At 43.0% G+C, this 9,551-nt stretch overlaps 1 pseudogene; it reads left to right on the top strand.

Annotated features, from left to right (window-relative positions):
• The first annotated feature begins 3,669 nt into the window (after positions 1-3,669).
• Positions 3,670-6,639, top strand: LOC131503449 (coiled-coil domain-containing protein 71L-like; annotated as a pseudogene).
• The last annotated feature ends 2,912 nt before the right edge of the window (positions 6,640-9,551 follow it).

The following is a 9,551-nucleotide window of genomic DNA, read 5'->3' as shown; positions in this document are numbered from 1 at the left end:
CCTGGCGAATTCTAGCAGACATTTAAAGCAGAGATAATAGCTATCCTTCCCAAGCTGTTCCAAAAAATGGAAATGAAAGGATACTTCCAGACTCATTTTATGAAGCCAGCACTACTTTGATTCCCAAACCAGACAGAGACACAGAAAAAAAGGAGAATTACGGGCCAATATCCCTGATGAATAGGGGTGCAAAAATTCTCAACAAGATACTAGCAAATCACATTCAAAAGCATATAGGAAGTATTATGCAACACAATCAAGTTGGATTCATTCCTGGCCTGCAGGGCTAGTGCCATATTCACAAATCAATCATTGTGGTACATCACATTAGTGAAAGAAAAGATAAGAACCATAGTCCACTGTCAATAGGTGCAGAAAAAAGTATATGAGAAAATACAGCTTCTATGCTTAATACAAACCCTCAAGAAAGTTGGGATAGAAGGAATCTACTTTAAACATCATAAAAGCCATTTATGAGAAGCCCACAGTAAATATCGTCCTCAATGGGGAAACACTGAGAGCATTCCCCGTGAGATCAGGAACAAGACAGACATGTCCACTCTCACCCCGGTTGTTCAACATAGTGTGGGAAGTCTTAGCATCAGTAATCAGACAGTAAATGAAATTAAAGGTATCATCACTTGCAAAGATGAAGTCAAACTTCCACTTTTTGCAGATGGCATGACACTATACATGGAAACTCCTACAGACTCCATCAAAAGTACTCTAGCGCTGATGCATGAATTTAGCAATGTTGCAGGGTACAAAATCAATGTATAAAAATTGTTTGTGTTTTATACACCAATTATGAAGCAACAGAAAGAGAAGTAAAGAAAAGAAACACACTGACAATGCACCAAGAGTCATAAAATACATATGAATAAACCTAACCAAATTTGTAAAAGATCTGTATGCTGAAAACCATAGAAAGCTTGTGAAGGACATTGAAGAAGATACAGAGAAAGCGAAAAACTTTCCATGCTCGTGGATTGGAAGAATAAATATTGGCGACATGTCAATACGACCCAACGCAGTCCTCACATTATATGCAGTCCCAATCACATTGCACCAGCATTCTTCTCCAAGCTGGAACAAGCAATCACAAAATGTGTATGGAAACACAAAAGACCCTAAATAGCCAAAGTAATACTGAAGAAGAAAACCAAAGTGAGAGGCCCCACAATGCCAGACTTTAGCCACTACCGCAAAGCTATAACCATGAAGACAGCATGGTATTGGCACAGAAACAAATACATCGACTTAATGGCATAGAACAGAGACCCCAGAATTGGACCCACATACGTATGGCCAACTAATCTTTGACAGAGCAGGAGAGAATATCCAATGGAAAAAAGGACAGCATCCATTTAACAAATGGTGCTGAGAGAAGTGGACAGCAACACGCAGAAGAATGAAACTCGACCACTTTCTTACACCACTCACAAAAATAAACTCACAATGGATGAAGGACGTGAATGTGAGACAGGAAACCATCAAACCCTTGAGGAGAAAGCAGGAAAAATCGTCTTTGACCTCACCGTCAGCAAGTTCTTACTTGACACATCTCCAAAGGCAAGGGAACTAAAAGCAAAAATGAACCATCAGGACCTCATCGAAATAAAAATCTTCTCCACAGGGAAGGAAACAATCAACAAAACTAAAAGGCAACTGACGGAATGGGAAAAGATGTGTGCAAAAGTCATACTGGATAATTGGCTAGTATCCAAAACCTATCAAAAGAACTCACCAACTCCACACCCGGGAAACAAAGAATCCAGGGAAGAAACGGGCAGAAGACTTGAACAGACACTGTTCTAAAAAAGACATCCAGATTGTCAAGAGACACATGAAAAGATGCTCAACAGCACTCCTCGTCGGGGAAATCCAAATCAAAACCGCACTGAGATACCACCTCATGCCAGTCAGAGTGGCTACAGTGAGCAAATTAGAAGACTATAGATGCTGGTGAGGATGTGGAGGAACAAGAACCCTCTTGCACTGTTGGTGGGAATGCAACCTGGTGCAGCCGCTCTGGAAACCAGTGTGGAGGTTCCTCAAATCGTTAAAAATAGATCTACCCGAAGACCCAGCAATAGCACTGCTAGGAATTTACCCAAGGGGTACAGGAGTGCTGAGACATAGGGGCACATGTACTCCAATGTTTATAGCACTACTTTCAACAACAGCCAAACTATGGAAAGAGCCTAGCTGTCCAGCAACTGACAAGCGGATAAAGAAGTTGTGGTTTATGTATATACAATGGAATACTACTTGGCCATGAGAAAGAATGAAACCTGGCCATTTGTGGCAACGTGGATGGAACTGGGGGGTATGATGCTATGTGAAATAAGTCAGGCAGAGAAAGACAGATACCATATGTTTTCATCCATGTGTGGATCCTGAGAAACTTAGCAGAAGACCATGGGCGAGGTGATGGGGGGAAAAAGTTATAGAGAGGGAGGGAGGCAAACCATAAGAGACTCTTCAATACTGATAACAGACTGAGGGTTGACGTGGGGTTGGGGAGAGGGGAAAGTGGGTGACGGGCATTGAGGAGGGCCCCTGTTGGGATGAACACTGGGTGTTGCGTGGAAACCAATTGGAAAATAAATTACATTTAATGAAAAAGGAAATCCAGGGGTTGCTCTTACTGAATATGAGGATAGCTTTCCATTTTCAGCACTTTATGAGCGTGAGGTAGTAGTAGCTTAAGCTGCGTAGATGAAAGTTTTGTTTGTGTGTTTAAGAAAAGGAGTTGAATAAAGACAGAGGCCTGTCACATGTATCACGTTGACCTTGGCAAGTTTCTCTTCTAATTGTTACCGTGACTTATCACTCTTAGTGATTCACATAGTTTGGAGTCAACCTTTCATGCGGAAGTGGATTTCAATTGATCGTGGTAGGTGGTCCTTGTAGTATTTTGTGAATGAATTATGTGGTGATGATGGATGGACTATGCTGGTTGCTTTCAAAAGCACTTACACGGACGGTGTATCACGTTTTCTACCCTTGGAATCCCATACGGTCTCTTACTACCTTGTCTATGACTTACCTGAAATATCATGAATTGGTAGGTAGTGAATAGGTTTTAGTGGCACTGAATGCCCTACTGGCCACTCACACAGAATTCGTTGACGCTTTGCTCTTAAGCACACAACGACTCGGTCTTCCCTAAGCTGCATGAAAGTGAGCATGGATACTAACTAGGCCAACTGTTTGCTGCTGCTGTGAAGAACAGCTTCGTGAACTGTGAGCTGTAGCAACACACGTATGGAACCCTAAGCAAGGCACAGTATATCGGTGTTCTTTGAAAGGGTAGAGTAGTTATTTCAATTTGGCTTTCAGTGCGTTGCATGACAAGGCATTTAATTAGCTAAAACCCTCATAGAGTCATGTTTGATTGCAAGTTGTGTGTACTCTCCACCGCTAAGTGTCATTTCATGTTAGATGGGATTAATGGAGGCTGAAGCACCCGTGCATTCACCTCTAGGACAACCCTCTTGAACTCGTGAAGAATTATGGGCCTTCTCAGGTAAGATTACGTGCAGGTCTTTCTCAAGGGCATAATCTGAAACACAGCCAAACCTAAGGCAGCTTTGGGCAGCCCACCTTGATAAGATATGCAGACATTGTGACCTCACAAAGCGCCTGGTCTCCTAGCAACTGCGGTGTAACTCTCACAGCCTGCCGCCTGATTTGGCTTCATGGTAGGAAATTCATTAGGGTCCTGAGGCGGCCGCGAAACCTGGCAAGTGCGGCGGCCCCTAGCGGCCTCACATCCTGAGCAGCATGAAGAGGCGGAGGCGCTGGCCCCTGGCGGCCCTGGCCCAGGCCGCTGGGGGAGGAGCCTCTAGCGCTGCAGGAGGGGCCGCGCTGGAGCCGCCTGAGGAGAGGGTGGTGTACATGCGGTGGCAACCGTCCAACTGTCGCCGGCCAACAGCACCAAGGCGCTGATCGACGCTTTCAAGCTATTCCTGCCCCGCAGCACGGAGTTCGGGAGCTCCGACGCGGAGCTCTGGAGCTACCTCTGCAGCCTCAAGCACCAGTTCTTCCCCCACATTCTGCGCAGCAAGGACGTCTATGGCTACCTCCCTCCTGACCCTGGCCCCGGACCCCCGGCACCAGCCCCCCGAGGCCCGCCTCCAGACGCGCCCGCCAGCTGCCAGGCAGAGGCGCCACGGAGCCCGGACGGTGGCGGTCGGCCAGAGGAAGGTGCCGCCCCCGCCTCCGCTGTCCCGCGAGGATAGCAGCCCCCGCAAGCCCGCGGCCTCCGGGCCCTACTCCGGGGTCCGCACCCTAGAGGAGAGTGGGAGGGCGGCCACCCCGACGTTGACCACCTTCCCCACCATTCGCGTAGTAGGCGACGTGTGGGTCCAGAGCAGCCTGCCAGAAGCGCTACGCCAGGCGCGCCAAGTCCTGGGAGTGAACCTGGAACCCGTGGTGAGACTCCGCCGCTTCCCAGTGCCTGGGCGTGAGATGCGGGCCACCGCCGCGCGACCTCTCGGCCCCAGGACGGGTTGTGCCTGGAGGGATGAACCAGGGACAGCCGGGACCGCGTCCTCTAGTGCACTTTACAGGAGAAGAAGCACAAGACGGTCCCGGCCAGCGCCCCCGGGATGCCTCCTGAAATCATTGTTGCACTACATGCTAACTAATGTGGAGGGAAACTTTAAAAATTAAAAATAAAGAAAATAAAAAAAGAAGCAAGAATTCTACACCTATCAAAATTATCAATTGAATTTGAGAGTGGACTCAAGGTATCTTCAGACGTGCAAAGACTCAGAACATTTGATTCTATTCATTCTTCATTAGGAAGTTATCTGAAGGCGTACTCCAGCAAAACGAGGGGAGAAAAAAATAAAGGAAAATTATACTTAATAATAGCCAACATTAACAGTGTTTATTTTTGTGCCAGGCACTGTTATGGGTTATTTTCACATGTTATTACATATTAATCACACAACAAACTTATAAAGTATATACAGTTACGATTATTATCTTCTAGAGGAGGAAATAGGGTTATAAAGAAGCCAAAGAACTCATCCAACATCCAACTTACACAGTTGGTAAGTGGAACAAGTAAAGTCTAACCCCAGGCCGTCAGGCTCAAGAGTCCAGGCTTTTAAATGCTCCCTAACTTCCCAGATAGCCATATTACCATGAAACCATGGAAAGAAACTGGGACCGTAACAGGAAAATCACAGGAAGGAAGCTATGAAGCAGACCTACTGAGTCACCACCTAAATGAGGCAGGAAAAAAGAAGGGTCTAGTAAGAGACCTCTGAGGTTGACAGGAAGATGTCATAAGTGGCATGATTTGAAAACACTGAAAGAGTGCAATAAAACAAAGAAGTGCAATTAGAAAACTAAGGAGAACCAGAAAATATCCATAAGATGGTCTTAGTCTGAATGAGCCAAGTGAAACATGCATGGTTTAAAGCACTGATGGAATTCAAAGAAAAAGGACCCATTTCAACTTGATCCCAGAGATGTCCTCATTCAGCAGGTCCGAGGACTCCAGGAAAAGTGTAGTAATTCTAATGTTTGCATATTATTTAATAATCCCAATAATTTAAACCACTTATTAATTTTCAAGTTTTAGAATCAACCTTGAACAATCTAAAGAGACTTGATTGCAGAGCATAATACCAGTGTTAACAACAATGACAAGCAGAAGTCCAAAGCTGATGGGAGACCGAGAAAAAGTGCAGCAAGTGTGAGGAAGACATTTATCTTACAATGTAAGGAATGAAAAATGATAGTACAGGTAAGGGAAATAGGTCTCTATTTTAAAATTGCATCTTGTGGGGTACCTGAGTGGCTCAGTGAGTTCAGAATCCAACTCTTGATTTTGGCTCAGATTATGGTCTCACTGTTCATAAGACTAAGATGAGCATTAGGTTCTGCACTGACAGAATTCTCAGAATTCTCTCTCTCTGCCCCTATCCTGCTTGAACATATGCTCTCTCTCTCTCTCTCTCTCTCTCAAATAACATATATTCATTCACACATGCATGCATACATACATACATACATACATACATACATACATACATATATACATACATACATGCATAAAATTATATCTTGTGATGGTTAATTTCATGTTTTAACTGGGCTGAGCCACAGGGTACCCAGATATATGGTTACACATTATTTCTAGTGAGTCTGTGAGGACATTTCTTTGTACAATGAACATCTGTATATCAGTGGACTAAGCAAAACATATTGCCTTGCCAAACACTGGGTGGCCTCAACTAATCGATTGAAGACCTGAATGGAACAAAAGGCAGAGTAAGAGAGAATCCACTGTTGTGTATCTGAGTGTCTTCAAGCTGCGATAGTGGTCTCCTGACTTCAGACTCAGACTTGGAATGGAACATACATCATCAGCTCTCCTGATTCTTAGGCTTTTGGAGTCTGCCTGGAACTAAACTACTGGATCTCCTGGCTCTGCCCTTCTCAGCCTCCGTCATCCTGTGAACCAATTCCTATTGATACTAAGTGTCTGGAGAACCCTAACTGGTCCATATATGTAACTTCATCCGTTATGTCTTTTTGCCCTCAGATCCAGTTCCTGCACTTCTCCTACAGACTGTGTTTCCTGGTTCCTTGCAACTGGCTTCCAGAGGGGTTTGACCAATGGGTGTTTGATGGGAGAAAGGGAGGAAGGTATAAGCCCAGAGGTTTTTCTCTCTCCCACTCCACTTGCTACCAGTGATTTTATCTCCTCCAAATTCTAGCTTCTTTCCAAGAGCCTCTTCTCTGATGTTCTCAGTTCCTGCTAGGTATGGTTCTGAGTTTCTCTAGCCCTGGGGGTGGAAACAGCTTTCTGACGATACTAATTCCTGATTGCTTCGCCATCCTTTGTTTGGCTTCTGGGATTTCCCATCACGTGTGTAACTCTTTAAACTACCGATAGTGACTCACCGGCTGGCTGGACCTGACTGAAACAGGATAAAGATAGAAGTTCAGGAATATATCGGAAGGTGAGGAGAGAGAAGACAGGTGGCTTAAGCGACCTATACGTCATCTTCACACAGGAAGTCAGTAGACGGTGCTTAAAACTGACAAATCAATAAGCAGCAGTATGCTATATTACTTACATTCATGAAGATACCTAAGAAAAGAATATAAACCTGGAAGAGTTAAAAGTGTTGTCTCAAATAATGGAGGCAGTAAAGAGACCTGTGGTTGCCAGGAACTCAGGGGGGAAGGGAGAGATGAATAATAGATGAAGCACAGGGAATATTTATGGCAGTGAAACATCTTGGAAGGCAATGACATGCTTTGAATCATGGCATTGTGCATTTGTCAAAACTCACAGAACTGCACACCACAGTGAATGTTAAGGCAAACTTGGGACTTTCGTTAATAATAGTTTCCATATTGGCTCCTCCGTTGTAACAAATGCACTACACTGACACAAGAAGTTTACAATAGGGAACACTATGTTTTGGGGGGTAGGAGGGAGAACAGGGGAACTCTGCACTTTCCAGTCTTCTTCTGGAAACCAAACGCTGTTTTAAAAAATAAACTCCCTTAATGAAAGGAAGGCAGAGAGACAGAAGAGGAGGGAAGGAAAGAGGGAGAAAGGGAGCTACTTAAAAGTCATGGAGGAAACTTAAATGTGGATTACTAAGTGAAGGGATCCAATCCGAAAAAGCCATATGCTTTACGTTTCCAACTATGATAACATTCTGGAAAAACAAAACAAAACAAAATGACAACAACAACAACAACAACAACAACAACAACAACAACAGCAGCAACAACAAAACACCTTCACAGACAGGAAAAAGACCAGTGGCTATTAGGGTTTAGGGGGAGAGAGGAAGTGGTAATAGGTGGAGCACAGGGCACTTTAGGATGGTGGAACTATTCTGTATGATGCTGCAATAGTAGGTACATACCATTTTACATTTCTCAAAACTTATGAATCTATATAACACAAAATAAACCCTAACTGTTAGTAATGGTAATGTGTCTAATGATAATGGGTCAATCAATGATGGCTCATCCACCACTTATAATTAACGTATCCACATGAGTGCAAGGTACTATAGAAACTAGAGGGGGTGAGGAAACTGTATTTTTTGTGCAATTTTCTCTAAATCTAAAATTGTTCATACAAAATGGCGTGTTTAAAAAAAAAACCCTGATTTAAAAAAAAAAAAGAAAAAAGAAAACAAAAGAAAGTGTTGCCTCTGGGGAAGAGGTGTTCTTGGGGGAAACAAAGCTTTTGTTTTCTTTACTGCAGGTCCTGATCTGCAATTTGGATGTTGTGGGTTGTTTTTTTTTTAACTATTTGTATACAATACCTGGATTGAAATTTCTCAAATAAAAACAAAATCTGTACACCTGCCAGAATAGATAACATGAAAAAGACCGTATTAGCAAGTGTTGGCAAGGCTATCAAGTATTCAGAGCTCACAGACACTACACAGGCACTACTATAGAAAGAAGTTCATGTAAATTGGTATAACCATTTTGGAAACAGTTTGGAGGAATCTTACCAAAGCTGATAAGTTGGATGACATGTGACCCAGCAAATTCCCTCCTAGATAAATAAATACTATTCTCAAACATGTTCACCAAACGTGCCCTATAATATTCATGAAGTTTCATTCATAATTAACCTAAGCCAGAACCTACCTACATGTCCACCAAGAGTTGCCAAAATATTGTAAACTATTCATATAATGAAACTCTATACACCAATGAGCACAAAGGATCTATACACACAATAACATGAATATCACTAACATAAGTTTGAGTGAAAAAAGCTAGGTATAGGACACATAATTCCATTTCTCTATCGTCCCAAAACAAGCAAAAGTTGTATATTCTGTAAGAAGTCAGAATAATTCCTGTCCCAAAGGAGACATACAGCTTGACTGAAAGAGGCACAGGTGGTCCCTTGGGGTACTGGAACCTTGTTTACTGAGTGCAGGTTCCACAACTATATTGAACTTAACTTCATCCAGCTGTGCTCAGAATACTTTTAATAATACATGTCCTTTTTGGGTGCCTGGGTGGCTCAGTCGTTAAGTGTCCAACTTTGGCTCACGTCATGATCTCACGGTTTGTGAGTTCGAGCCCCACATCAGGTTGTGTGCTGGCAGCTCACAGCCTGGAGGCTGCTTCGATCCTGTGGCTTCCTATCTGGCCCTCCCCTGCTCGCACGGTGTCTCTCTCTCAAAAAATAAACAAACATGAAAAAAATAATATATGTCCTTTTGAATGTATACTATACTTCCGTAATCTTATTTGAATCTGAGTGCAGACCCCTAAAACACACCCTTTTTTCTCTACTGTCTCTACTAAACATTTAAAGAATATGTACTTTAAACATAAATATATTTAAATTATATAAAACATAAATATAAACATATAAATACATGTACTTTATACACATTTTACATAACTAATTTCAGTTGTTGGAATAATCTCAACACTAACATTTCTATGAATACCTTTCAAAGTAAGAGAAGTTCAGTTTGAGTCCCCTAGAATATTTATGCAAATTTGCTTGGGAGCCATACTGTCCC

Source organism: Neofelis nebulosa, chromosome Y (genome assembly GCF_028018385.1).
Source record: "Neofelis nebulosa isolate mNeoNeb1 chromosome Y, mNeoNeb1.pri, whole genome shotgun sequence".
In the NCBI taxonomy this organism is placed as follows: domain Eukaryota; kingdom Metazoa; phylum Chordata; class Mammalia; order Carnivora; family Felidae; genus Neofelis; species Neofelis nebulosa.
Note: the sequence above shows the minus strand (reverse complement) of the source record. Positions and strands in the feature narration are given on the sequence as shown.